Raw genomic sequence first — 13,893 nt, forward strand, 5'->3', positions numbered from 1 at the left:
CTTTCTACGGGTAAGGATGGCAAAGGGTGGCAGTGACGGAAAGTCAGGCAACCTGTCCTGTCCGTCTTTTTGTATCATGAATTGAAAAGACTGCAAGGGGGAGGGGAGTTGCTTGCGCCCAAAAGGAGGAGTTATTCAGATTCATTGCAGTGGGCGGCGGGTGCAAAACGCACCATTCTTCTTGTTTTTGCTCTGCAAAGCAGCCTTTTCAAGGGTTGGCTTGGGTGACAAAATGTCTTGTGTAGGCGTGGGTTTGTCTCCCTCTCGCTCTCTCTCCCTAAGATGTGTCCGGCATAGGCCAGGGTGCCACTCGAGGCCCAAACCAATTCTGGTTATCGCTTCTCGGCCTTTTGGCTAAGATCAAGTGTAGTCCCTTCATTGTGTTTGCCTTGGTCTTGGCTGGGAGGGGCCCGGGCTTGCACAACCGCCGGCCTCTGGGATTGTTGCGCCTTTTGGTGCTTACGTCCCCTTATGGCTGGTGGTTCCTGGGCTCGGGAGGCGATCACCTGCGGCACTGCGCTTTTGTGTGGTGGCCGATGACCGTTTTCTGAAAATTGCGGATGTAATCTCATCTGTTCTTATCAGTTTAATATCTGATACGTCCCCTATCTGGGGACCATATATTAAATGGATTTTTAGAACAGGGAGATGGAAAAAGAGCTTGCTCTGTCCACTCCACGCATTGACCTGGTATTGCAGTACCTCCAGGACCGGTGCACCCCTTCTTAACCCAGTTTCCAAAAGCAGAACTCAATTCACCTGATTCATATTAGCCCGATTTAATGAATTGGAAGAAAGCATACGTCTTCATATGCACCTCAATACTTCCTCCTTTTGTTTTTTATCTTTCACACTTTTTACTTTCTTTATTCATCCAAATAGCAAACTCATCACCACTCAACCTGACCAACTCGACTATGTCCCGTGCTGCAGTATCTTGTTCTCTGTCTTATCTAGATCATTTGCAATTGAATGGAATAGATCCCTATTGGACAAAGTGGATTCACCTGCTGCTGCAGTGACCACAGGTGTGATAAGATCTAGAATTGGCATCTGGTGCGATCTCTCCGCTTCCACTCCAAAGAAAGTTACCTGTTTATTCCTATCATGCATTGGTTTTTGGGGTTTTCTTTGAGCAATGATGATGTCTTGAGTGGGCTGTTGGCTCCCTCACCTGGAGGAAGAGTTTGCTTGCTCTTGGACATTCTAAAAGAGAGGTCATGATAGACATTTAGCTTCTGAACCCAATTGAGGACAGTCATGGGTGATGAATGTTTTGCAACCTGCTGCGCAGCCTGATACCGCAATATAAGGAACGTCAAATACTAAGAATGGGCGGCCTATGAAAGAATTACTACTTTCATTAAGTACACTTAAACGGCTAATTGGGAATAGACAAACTGTAAAAAGCCCTCTGAGAAAGCCCCCCTCTAACCTTTGTTAGTAAGCTTTTCTGTAGTCTGCCTGTTGATGTATTTTCCGTTTGAACAGTGCACAACATGAAGAGACGGAACACTGACGGCTTGTCACAATGCCCCCCGCTGACATCACAATAGCGCTGCTGCCTAGAAAGCTAGCTGCGCAGCAGAAGTTTCTCTTTGGGTGGGAGGTGGGCTAGTGGACGGAGGGGGCAAGCTTTTTTTTTTCTCGGGTGGTAGGGGGATGATAGGAGAAGGGATGCGGGTGGTGAGATGGGTACAGAGGGCAGGGTTTGGGGCTGGGAAGGGAAGGGAAAAGATTAGGGTTTGGGGATGATGAAAGGGCTTTCTACGGGTAAGGATGGCAAAGGGTGGCAGTGACGGAAAGTCAGGCAACCTGTCCTGTCCGTCTTTTTGTATCATGAATTGAAAAGACTGCAAGGGGGAGGGGAGTTGCTTGCGCCCAAAAGGAGGAGTTATTCAGATTCATTGCAGTGGGCGGCGGCTGCAAAACGCACCATTCTTCTTGTTTTTGCTCTGCAAAGCAGCCTTTTCAAGGGTTGGCTTGGGTGACAAAATGTCTTGTGTAGGCGTGGGTTTGTCTCCCTCTCGCTCTCTCTCCCTAAGATGTGTCCGGCATAGGCCAGGGTGCCACTCGAGGCCCAAACCAATTCTGGTTATCGCTTCTCGGCCTTTTGGCTAAGATCAAGTGTAGAGGGAGAGGATGTCTATCCAGGACTGCCGCAGGCTGATCCACAGCCTGCTCAGAGACTATTCCATCATGGACAGTCCGGACGACAGCGCCGAGGAGGAGGTCTAAACCTCTTCCACGCCCCCTCCCTCCTTTTCCCGTTTATGTGCGTCCTTCAATAAAGCTTCGGGCTTGTGATTTCCCCACCCTATCCCCTTTTCCCCTACCCCCATCTCCCAATCGCCGGTTCGTCGTTATTTATTGTCTAACTTTTTCTTTCAGCTTGAGTGCTACGGATAGCATAGGAGCGTGATGTATAGTTTAGTGCGTCGTACTCTATTGCTATGTAAGAATGATTGTATATTTCTGTGTGTACGGGGCTGCGGCACCGTACATGGTTTGTTACTTTTTTTTGAGAAGTGCATGATAATAAAGATGCTGTTAAATCAAAAAAAAAAAAAAAAAATCTGTTCTTATCAGTTTAATATCTGATACGTCCCCTATCTGGGGACCATATATTAAATGGATTTTTAGAACAGGGAGATGGAAAAAGAGCTTGCTCTGTCCACTCCACGCATTGACCTGGTATTGCAGTACCTCCAGGACCGGTGCACCCCTTCTTAACCCAGTTTCCAAAAGCAGAACTCAATTCACCTGATTCATATTAGCCCGATTTAATGAATTGGAAGAAAGCATACGTCTTCATATGCACCTCAATACTTCCTCCTTTTGTTTTTTATCTTTCACACTTTTTACTTTCTTTATTCATCCAAATAGCAAACTCATCACCACTCAACCTGACCAACTCGACTATGTCCCGTGCTGCAGTATCTTGTTCTCTGTCTTATCTAGATCATTTGCAATTGAATGGAATAGATCCCTTTTGGACAAAGTGGATTCACCTGCTGCTGCAGTGACCACAGGTGTGATAAGATCTAGAATTGGCATCTGGTGCGATCTCTCCGCTTCCACTCCAAAGAAAGTTACCTGTTTATTCCTATCATGCATTTGTTTTTGGGGTTTTCTTTGAGCAATGATGATGTCTTGAGTGGGCTGTTGGCTCCCTCACCTGGAGGAAGAGTTTGCTTGCTCTTGGACATTCTAAAAGAGAGGTCATGATAGACATTTAGCTTCTGAACCCAATTGGGGACAGTCATGGGTGATGAATGTTTTGCAACCTGCTGCGCAGCCTGATACCGCAATATAAGGAACGTCAAATACTAAGAATGGGCGGCCTATGAAAGAATTACTACTTTCATTAAGTACACTTAAACGGCTAATTGGGAATAGACAAACTGTAAAAAGCCCTCTGAGAAAGCCCCCCTCTAACCTTTGTTAGTAAGCTTTTCTGTAGTCTGCCTGTTGATGTATTTTCCGTTTGAACAGTGCACAACATGAAGAGACGGAACACTGGCGGCTTGTCACAATGCCCCCCGCTGACATCACAATAGCGCTGCTGCCTAGAAAGCTAGCTGCGCAGCAGAAGTTTCTCTTTGGGTGGGAGGTGGGCTAGTGGAAGGAGGGGGCAAGCTTTTTTTTTTTTTTTTTCTCGGGTGGTAGGGGGATGATAGGAGAAGGGATGCGGGTGGTGAGATGGGTACAGAGGGCAGGGTTTGGGGCTGGGAAGGGAAGGGAAAAGATTAGGGTTTGGGGATGATGAAAGGGCTTTCTACGGGTAAGGATGGCAAAGGGTGGCAGTGACGGAAAGTCAGGCAACCTGTCCTGTCCGTCTTTTTGTATCATCAATTGAAAAGACTGCAAGGGGGAGGGGAGTTGCTTGCGCCCAAAAGGAGGAGTTATTCAGATTAATTGCAGTGGGCGGCGGCTGCAAAACGCACCATTCTTCTTGTTTTTGCTCTGCAAAGCAGCCTTTTCAAGGGTTGGCTTGGGTGACAAAATGTCTTGTGTAGGCGTGGGTTTGTCTCCCTCTCGCTCTCTCTCCCTAAGATGTGTCCGGCATAGGCCAGGGTGCCACTCGAGGCCCAAACCAATTCTGGTTATCGCTTCTCGGCCTTTTGGCTAAGATCAAGTGTAGTTTGGGAGGGTACTACCTTGGTTGGTGCTGAAAGGTGCCAGGGTATTGCACAACTGCTGGCCTTGGGGGAGTGTGCATCGTAGGATGTCATAGCCCTCTTGTGACGGACAGTTACCTGGGCAACGAGAGGCGGTCACTTTATTATTTTCAAACTCATCCTTCAAAAAAAAAAAAAAAAAATCTGTTCTTATCAGTTTAATATCTGATACGTCCCCTATCTGGGGACCATATATTAAATGGATTTTTAGAACAGGGAGATGGAAAAAGAGCTTGCTCTGTCCACTCCACGCATTGACCTGGTATTGCAGTACCTCCAGGACCGGTGCACCCCTTCTTAACCCAGTTTCCAAAAGCAGAACTCAATTCACCTGATTCATATTAGCCCGATTTAATGAATTGGAAGAAAGCATACGTCTTCATATGCACCTCAATACTTCCTCCTTTTGTTTTTTATCTTTCACACTTTTTACTTTCTTTATTCATCCAAATAGCAAACTCATCACCACTCAACCTGACCAACTCGACTATGTCCCGTGCTGCAGTATCTTGTTCTCTGTCTTATCTAGATCATTTGCAATTGAATGGAATAGATCCCTTTTGGACAAAGTGGATTCACCTGCTGCTGCAGTGACCACAGGTGTGATAAGATCTAGAATTGGCATCTGGTGCGATCTCTCCGCTTCCACTCCAAAGAAAGTTACCTGTTTATTCCTATCATGCATTGGTTTTTGGGGTTTTCTTTGAGCAATGATGATGTCTTGAGTGGGCTGTTGGCTCCCTCACCTGGAGGAAGAGTTTGCTTGTGTGGCGCCCCTGACCTGGTCAGGCACCACTGAGTACTGAACCCATGCTGGGGACAGTACAATACAGGTAATCCAGAAGGCTGACCGAGGTGTGACTACACAGGCGCATAGTGATCAGGTCTCACACATGTACCTATGATAGGACCCCTGGGGATCCCAGGAGGGGGAAAAGCCTTCGCCTCCACTGGAATAGTGGAGGGGGCCAAAAGCCTCCATCTCCTCTCAAGGGGTGTGGTAAGAGAATCTGGTTGCTAGGTGGCGTAGGCAGGCACAAAAGGGAAAAGAGAAGGAGGAGTAAACAGTCTGCAGCAGAGTGTGGAGGAGTGAGGAGCAGGAAAGTGAAGCTCTGACAGGAGCAGCAGTGAAGGTCCCAGATGTGAGCCGGTTCAGAGCAGAGTCCAGGGAGCTCCGAGGAGAGCTGACCCCTTCCCCTGGGCTGCTGTAGTCTGACAGCGTCCGCGCAGTGGCTACCGACGGGGGAGAACGGTCACCTAGGAGGGCTACCCGAAACCCATCTCCAGCTAGAGAGAGAGCACAGAGTGGGAAGTAAGGAGACTGCTAGGGAGAACCAGGCCCAAACGGGCGGCAGATCCCGGAGCGGGGATAGATCCACCTTTCCTTGCTAAACCTGCCGGTGTGGGGCCCTCAAAGCCCACACCACAACACCCAAAAGCCGCAGCCACGTAGCCACAGTTAGGGCCCATAGCTCACAGGAGGCAAGAAGCTGGAGTGAGCTGGTCCAGGCCACAAGCAAACGGCAAACGAAGGGGAGTGAGGCTTCAGCAACTTCCCTGGGTGACCCCCATAGGGACTAAAAGTCGGGGTCACCCCAAACCACCAAGGGCTAAGGAAGGCGAGTTGGTAGTCACCATCAGAAGTCAGCCTGAAGGATACCTGGTTCCCGCCTGGTTCATCCCAGCTACGCCCGGGTTACTCACCCTGCCACCTGAAGTGAGTAAAAACCCTGAAAGACATTCTGCCTGTGTGGAGTTATTCTGCGCCTTGTGGTTCTACGCACCTACACAGGGCCCTGGGGCTTGCCTCACTCTCAGGAGGCTATTACAACTAACTGCACCCACCATCAGCCCCAGGCGACCCTCGACCTGCAGTGGCGGTCCCCACTGACCGCAATACTGAGAGTGGCGTCACGACAAATAGAAGATTCTCCTACCGGTGACCAGATCCAGCTGAGTGGAGTCCCTGAAGGTAATGCACCGACACTACACCTGTGGGGCTTCACATCTGGCGTCACGAACAGGATAAGGACTAGACCTGTCCAGACAGGTGACCATGTGCCTGAGCGGTCCGCTTGAAAAATTGGAAGCGCCGCCATATTGCCACCATGAAAAGCGCGCTGAAAAACAACAGCAGCCCGCGCTGGGAGAAGTTACCGCCCACGAAGAGGTGTGGCTACCCAGAGATCCCCTGCAGAGTTCTGACCTCGCTTGTGAAGAGAGCGGAAGCGTTCAGAGACGTCGGGACAGAAAGGGAGCCAGAAGCCTGCTGCTGGGAGAGGAGCTGCTGAAAGAGGCAGAGCGGAAACTGAACAGCTTGTTACTAGAGGCAACGACGAGTCCACTGCTGGGAAATCGTACAGAAGAGGGCGCAGAAGAAATGGCGTCTGACCGCAGAAACCCAGAACCGGGCTCCGCTGCCTGGTGGTATCGGGAGCTGGCCCAGTTCTGTGACCGACTGGAGACCCGGGTCGTGGAGCAGATCAGAGAAGAACGCATGGAACTTCTGGAGATGGCTGCCGCGGTTCAGGCCTATGAAGGGAGAGCCGCGCGCCGAGTGCCAGATCGGGCGGTGACGACTCAGACCCCGATGCTGCCACCGATGGGTGAGTCCAATGATGCCCCTGCCAGCGCGAGTGCCCCGACCCCTGCTACCACGCCCGCGGTCCCTGAAGAGGCGCCCGGCGCGGCGACGCTGAGCCAGGCCGCAACCACGCCAGGTGCGGCCCGCCAAGCCCCGGCCGCCGCAGCGATGCCCTGCTCGGCCCACCAAGACCCGGTCCCTGCAGCAACGCCCAGTCCGGCCCGCAAAGAACCGGCTGCCACCGCGACCCTCATCCACGCCGCAGGTGTGACACTAACCCAGGCCGCCGCCATGCTAGGCCCGGCCCGCCGAGACCCCACCGCAGCAGCAACGCTCGTCCGCGCCGCAAGTGAGGTGCTGAACCAGGCCGCAGCCACGTCCGGTGCGGCCCGCCAAGCTCCGATCGCTGCAGTGACGCCCAGCCCAGCCTGCACAGAGCCCATCGCAGCTGCGACGCCGATCCAGGCCGCCGCCATACAGGGCGCGGCCCGCCAAGACCAGGCCGCCGCCATACAGGGCGCGGCCCGCCAAGACCAGGCCGCCGCCATACAGGGCGCGGCCCGCCAAGACCAGGCCGCCGCCATACAGGGCGCGGCCCGCCAAGACCAGGCCGCCGCCATGCAGGGCGCGGCCCGCCAAGATAAGATTGCATCACCATTTACCCCGGCCTGCAAGGCCAGAGCAGACACCGCTCCCCAGTCCAAAGAGGTCCCTGCTGGAAAGCCCACGCTGGGGGAGGACCCCGCATACTGGCAGCTGAAGGCTGACATGGAGGCCAAGTTTCCACAATGGTTGGTGGACCAGTACATACTCCCTCCGCATACCCCCAAGACGACTCCTGCAGCAATCATGCCAAAGAGATCCCTGCCTGGGCCTGCTGAAGAAAGTCCATCCCCAGCACTGCCACCAAAGGAGTGCTCAGAAGAACTAAGGGGGAGGGGAGGCCAGGAAGCTGAGGAGCTGACTCAGGAGATACCAGCAGTGGATCCATGCCCAGAGCCAGAGATGTTGCCCTATTCCCGCTGGGATGAAGAAGACCTGACACCGTCTGCTGAGGAAGATTTATCCAGCAACCTCACCTGGGAGCCTGCCAGCAGTGAAGCAGCCACCCAGCAGAATCCAGTCCGCAAGACACGGCGCCGTAGTAGAACCCAGTCTTTCCCTGCACCGCCATCCCCAGAGCAAAGAGAAGTCACGGCCAGAGACCTAGAAGAAAAACGGTTCCTGAGAAGAGCCAAGGCACAGGTCAGAGGACCCCTTTGTAGAGGAATTGTGGAAGACTTTAGCCTGAAGTCAGGATACGGATTCATCGTTGCACCTGGCATAAAGGAAGGTATCTTCGTCAATAGAAGAGATGTGAGAGCTCATTTGCCCAGAGGACATCCTGGAAGAAACCTGAGAATGGGAGACACAGTGCAGTTTACCATGCATCAAGGCGAAAGAGGCTGGTATGCGCTAGATGTAGCACCATGTCCTAAAGAAGAAGAAAGGAAAGACAGCGATAAAGAAAGAAAAGACAAAGGACCTACTGACGAGACTACCACAGATGAAGAAAGAGGTCAAGGAAGCAACAGGTGCCGCAGCCCTACAGGCCCAAGCCCTGGTGAGGAGGAGTCTGCATAAAGTTCATGTAAAGTAAAGCAAGTTACCAGTTTGAAAAGTTTGTTTTGCAACGTTTTACAAGTTTAAGAATGTGCCCACATAAACTGATGTGAGAAATAAACCTTAAGGCTATGAACTGGCTATAGCCACAAACTCTCGCAGTGTAAATAGTTACACCAGAGGGCACCACCACCACCAGAGTCAGCCTGTTTAGGGGCTTGGCTCGTCTGCAACCAGGGAGCACGTCCGTATATAGGGCCTTGGCTTACCTGCAACCAGAGAGCATGCCTGTTTATGGGGCCTGGCTCTCCACCACAAAGAGGGTACCTGGTCAGCACCAACTGTGGAGGCCGCCTCTGGATCCTGCCAGAAGTGGCTGAAGGCGCGGCTCCACCAGGCCAGGTATACCCTGAAGACCACCAGCCCATGAAAGCCGCCTCTACATCCTGCCAGTAGTGGCTGAAGGCGCGGCCAACGTGAGAGGGTTTTGGGTGGGTTAACGGACTTGTGGGTGGAGGGTGGTGATGTATGGTACCTGGTGCTTTTAAAAATGTTTTACATGTTTTAATGTTTTATGCATTTTAAAATGTTGTCTTGCAGCCCGAGGACGTGCTGGTGATAACTAAGGGGGAATGTGGCGCCCCTGACCTGGTCAGGCACCACTGAGTACTGCACCCATGCTGGGGACAGTACAATACAGGTAATCCAGAAGGCTGACCGAGGTGTGACTACACAGGCGCATAGTGATCAGGTCTCACACATGTACCTATGAGAGGACCCCTGGGGATCCCAGGAGGGGGAAAAGCCTTCGCCTCCACTGGAATAGTGGAGGGGGCCAAAAGCCTCCATCTCCTCTCAAGGGGTGTGGTAAGAGAATCTGGTTGCTAGGTGGCGTAGGCAGGCACAAAAGGGAAAAGAGAAGGAGGAGTAAACAGTCTGCAGCAGAGTGTGGAGGAGTGATGAGCAGGAAAGTGAAGCTCTGACAGGAGCAGCAGTGAAGGTCCCAGATGTGAGCCGGTTCAGAGCAGAGTCCAGGGAGCTCCGAGGAGAGCTGACCCCTTCCCCTGGGCTGCTGTAGTCTGACAGCGTCCGCGCAGTGGCTACCGACGGGGGAGAACGGTCACCTAGGAGGGCTACCCGAAACCCATCTCCAGCTAGAGAGAGAGCACAGAGTGGGAAGTAAGGAGACTGCTAGGGAGAACCAGGCCCAAACGGGCGGCAGATCCCGGAGCGGGGATAGATCCACCTTTCCTTGCTAAACCTGCCGGTGTGGGGCCCTCAAAGCCCACACCACAACACCCAAAAGCCGCAGCCACGTAGCCACAGTTAGGGCCCATAGCTCACAGGAGGCAAGAAGCTGGAGTGAGCTGGTCCAGGCCACAAGCAAACGGCAAACGAAGGGGAGTGAGGCTTCAGCAACTTCCCTGGGTGACCCCCATAGGGACTAAAAGTCGGGGTCACCCCAAACCACCAAGGGCTAAGGAAGGCGAGTTGGTAGTCACCATCAGAAGTCAGCCTGAAGGATACCTGGTTCCCGCCTGGTTCATCCCAGCTACGCCCGGGTTACTCACCCTGCCACCTGAAGTGAGTAAAAACCCTGAAAGACATTCTGCCTGTGTGGAGTTATTCTGCGCCTTGCGGTTCTACGCACCTACACAGGGCCCTGGGGCTTGCCTCACTCTCAGGAGGCTATTACAACTAACTGCACCCACCATCAGCCCCAGGCGACCCTCGACCTGCAGTGGCGGTCCCCACTGACCGCAATACTGAGAGTGGCGTCACGACAAATAGAAGATTCTCCTACCGGTGACCAGATCCAGCTGAGTGGAGTCCCTGAAGGTAATGCACCGACACTACACCTGTGGGGCTTCACACTTGCTCTTGGACATTCTAAAAGAGAGGTCATGATAGACATTTAGCTTCTGAACCCAATTGGGGACAGTCATGGGTGATGAATGTTTTGCAACCTGCTGCGCAGCCTGATACCGCAATATAAGGAACGTCAAATACTAAGAATGGGCGGCCTATGAAAGAATTACTACTTTCATTAAGTACACTTAAACGGCTAATTGGGAATAGACAAACTGTAAAAAGCCCTCTGAGAAAGCCCCCCTCTAACCTTTGTTAGTAAGCTTTTCTGTAGTCTGCCTGTTGATGTATTTTCCGTTTGAACAGTGCACAACATGAAGAGACGGAACACTGGCGGCTTGTCACAATGCCCCCCGCTGACATCACAATAGCGCTGCTGCCTAGAAAGCTAGCTGCGCAGCAGAAGTTTCTCTTTGGGTGGGAGGTGGGCTAGTGGAAGGAGGGGGCAAGCTTTTTTTTTTTTTTTTTTCTCGGGTGGTAGGGGGATGATAGGAGAAGGGATGCGGGTGGTGAGATGGGTACAGAGGGCAGGGTTTGGGGCTGGGAAGGGAAGGATAAAGATTAGGGTTTGGGGATGATGAAAGGGCTTTCTACGGGTAAGGATGGCAAAGGGTGGCAGTGACGGAAAGTCAGGCAACCTGTCCTGTCCGTCTTTTTGTATCATGAATTGAAAAGACTGCAAGGGGGAGGGGAGTTGCTTGCGCCCAAAAGGAGGAGTTATTCAGATTCATTGCAGTGGGCGGCGGCTGCAAAACGCACCATTCTTCTTGTTTTTGCTCTGCAAAGCAGCCTTTTCAAGGGTTGGCTTGGGTGACAAAATGTCTTGTGTAGGCGTGGGTTTGTCTCCCTCTCGCTCTCTCTCCCTAAGATGTGTCCGGCATAGGCCAGGGTGCCACTCGAGGCCCAAACCAATTCTGGTTATCGCTTCTCGGCCTTTTGGCTAAGATCAAGTGTAGTTTGGGAGGGTACTACCTTGGTTGGTGCTGAAAGGTGCCAGGGTATTGCACAACTGCTGGCCTTGGGGGAGTGTGCATCGTAGGATGTCATAGCCCTCTTGTGACGGACAGTTACCTGGGCAACGAGAGGCGGTCACTTTATTATTTTCAAACTCATCCTTCAAAAAAAAAAAAAAATCTGTTCTTATCAGTTTAATATCTGATACGTCCCCTATCTGGGGACCATATATTAAATGGATTTTTAGAACAGGGAGATGGAAAAAGAGCTTGCTCTGTCCACTCCACGCATTGACCTGGTATTGCAGTACCTCCAGGACCGGTGCACCCCTTCTTAACCCAGTTTCCAAAAGCAGAACTCAATTCACCTGATTCATATTAGCCCGATTTAATGAATTGGAAGAAAGCATACGTCTTCATATGCACCTCAATACTTCCTCCTTTTGTTTTTTATCTTTCACACTTTTTACTTTCTTTATTCATCCAAATAGCAAACTCATCACCACTCAACCTGACCAACTCGACTATGTCCCGTGCTGCAGTATCTTGTTCTCTGTCTTATCTAGATCATTTGCAATTGAATGGAATAGATCCCTTTTGGACAAAGTGGATTCACCTGCTGCTGCAGTGACCACAGGTGTGATAAGATCTAGAATTGGCATCTGGTGCGATCTCTCCGCTTCCACTCCAAAGAAAGTTACCTGTTTATTCCTATCATGCATTGGTTTTTGGGGTTTTCTTTGAGCAATGATGATGTCTTGAGTGGGCTGTTGGCTCCCTCACCTGGAGGAAGAGTTTGCTTGCTCTTGGACATTCTAAAAGAGAGGTCATGATAGACATTTAGCTTCTGAACCCAATTGGGGACAGTCATGGGTGATGAATGTTTTGCAACCTGCTGCGCAGCCTGATACCGCAATATAAGGAACGTCAAATACTAAGAATGGGCGGCCTATGAAAGAATTACTACTTTCATTAAGTACACTTAAACGGCTAATTGGGAATAGACAAACTGTAAAAAGCCCTCTGAGAAAGCCCCCCTCTAACCTTTGTTAGTAAGCTTTTCTGTAGTCTGCCTGTTGATGTATTTTCCGTTTGAACAGTGCACAACATGAAGAGACGGAACACTGGCGGCTTGTCACAATGCCCCCCGCTGACATCACAATAGCGCTGCTGCCTAGAAAGCTAGCTGCGCAGCAGAAGTTTCTCTTTGGGTGGGAGGTGGGCTAGTGGAAGGAGGGGGCAAGCTTTTTTTTTTTTTTTTTTCTCGGGTGGTAGGGGGATGATAGGAGAAGGGATGCGGGTGGTGAGATGGGTACAGAGGGCAGGGTTTGGGGCTGGGAAGGGAAGGGAAAAGATTAGGGTTTGGGGATGATGAAAGGGCTTTCTACGGGTAAGGATGGCAAAGGGTGGCAGTGACGGAAAGTCAGGCAACCTGTCCTGTCCGTCTTTTTGTATCATGAATTGAAAAGACTGCAAGGGGGAGGGGAGTTGCTTGCGCCCAAAAGGAGGAGTTATTCAGATTCATTGCAGTGGGCGGCGGCTGCAAAACGCACCATTCTTCTTGTTTTTGCTCTGCAAAGCAGCCTTTTCAAGGGTTGGCTTGGGTGACAAAATGTCTTGTGTAGGCGTGGGTTTGTCTCCCTCTCGCTCTCTCTCCCTAAGATGTGTCCGGCATAGGCCAGGGTGCCACTCGAGGCCCAAACCAATTCTGGTTATCGCTTCTCGGCCTTTTGGCTAAGATCAAGTGTAGTTTGGGAGGGTACTACCTTGGTTGGTGCTGAAAGGTGCCAGGGTATTGCACAACTGCTGGCCTTGGGGGAGTGTGCATCGTAGGATGTCATAGCCCTCTTGTGACGGACAGTTACCTGGGCAACGAGAGGCGGTCACTTTATTATTTTCAAACTCATCCTTCAAAAAAAAAAAAAAATCTGTTCTTATCAGTTTAATATCTGATACGTCCCCTATCTGGGGACCATATATTAAATGGATTTTTAGAACAGGGAGATGGAAAAAGAGCTTGCTCTGTCCACTCCACGCATTGACCTGGTATTGCAGTACCTCCAGGACCGGTGCACCCCTTCTTAACCCAGTTTCCAAAAGCAGAACTCAATTCACCTGATTCATATTAGCCCGATTTAATGAATTGGAAGAAAGCATACGTCTTCATATGCACCTCAATACTTCCTCCTTTTGTTTTTTATCTTTCACACTTTTTACTTTCTTTATTCATCCAAATAGCAAACTCATCACCACTCAACCTGACCAACTCGACTATGTCCCGTGCTGCAGTATCTTGTTCTCCGTCTTATCTAGATCATTTGCAATTGAATGGAATAGATCCCTTTTGGACAAAGTGGATTCACCTGCTGCTGCAGTGACCACAGGTGTGATAAGATCTAGAATTGGCATCTGGTGCGATCTCTCCGCTTCCACTCCAAAGAAAGTTACCTGTTTATTCCTATCATGCATTGGTTTTTGGGGTTTTCTTTGAGCAATGATGATGTCTTGAGTGGGCTGTTGGCTCCCTCACCTGGAGGAAGAGTTTGCTTGCTCTTGGACATTCTAAAAGAGAGGTCATGATAGACATTTAGCTTCTGAACCCAATTGGGGACAGTCATGGGTGATGAATGTTTTGCAACCTGCTGCGCAGCCTGATACCGCAATATAAGGAACGTCAAATACTAAGAATGGGCGGCCTATGAAA

At 50.9% G+C, this 13,893-nt stretch overlaps 4 non-coding genes and 1 pseudogene across 4 annotated transcripts; all 5 read left to right on the forward strand.

Annotated features, from left to right (window-relative positions):
- Positions 1 to 539: 539 nt before the first annotated feature.
- Positions 540 to 724, forward strand: LOC142253420 (U2 spliceosomal RNA). Its single transcript, XR_012726703.1, has one exon. It is a non-coding gene; the product is annotated as a U2 spliceosomal RNA (small nuclear RNA).
- A 1,787-nt stretch (positions 725 to 2,511) lies between these two features.
- LOC142253392 (U2 spliceosomal RNA) lies at positions 2,512 to 2,728 on the forward strand (annotated as a pseudogene).
- A 1,556-nt stretch (positions 2,729 to 4,284) lies between these two features.
- LOC142253443 (U2 spliceosomal RNA) lies at positions 4,285 to 4,477 on the forward strand. The gene has a single exon (XR_012726727.1). It is a non-coding gene; the product is annotated as a U2 spliceosomal RNA (small nuclear RNA).
- A 6,855-nt stretch (positions 4,478 to 11,332) lies between these two features.
- On the forward strand, positions 11,333 to 11,522 carry LOC142253414 (U2 spliceosomal RNA). Its single transcript, XR_012726697.1, has one exon. It is a non-coding gene; the product is annotated as a U2 spliceosomal RNA (small nuclear RNA).
- Positions 11,523 to 13,079: 1,557 nt separating this feature from the next.
- LOC142253415 (U2 spliceosomal RNA) lies at positions 13,080 to 13,269 on the forward strand. The gene has a single exon (XR_012726698.1). It is a non-coding gene; the product is annotated as a U2 spliceosomal RNA (small nuclear RNA).
- Positions 13,270 to 13,893: the final 624 nt, after the last annotated feature.

This window comes from Anomaloglossus baeobatrachus, chromosome 9, assembly GCF_048569485.1.
Source record: "Anomaloglossus baeobatrachus isolate aAnoBae1 chromosome 9, aAnoBae1.hap1, whole genome shotgun sequence".
NCBI classification, from domain to species: Eukaryota; Metazoa; Chordata; class Amphibia; order Anura; family Aromobatidae; genus Anomaloglossus; species Anomaloglossus baeobatrachus.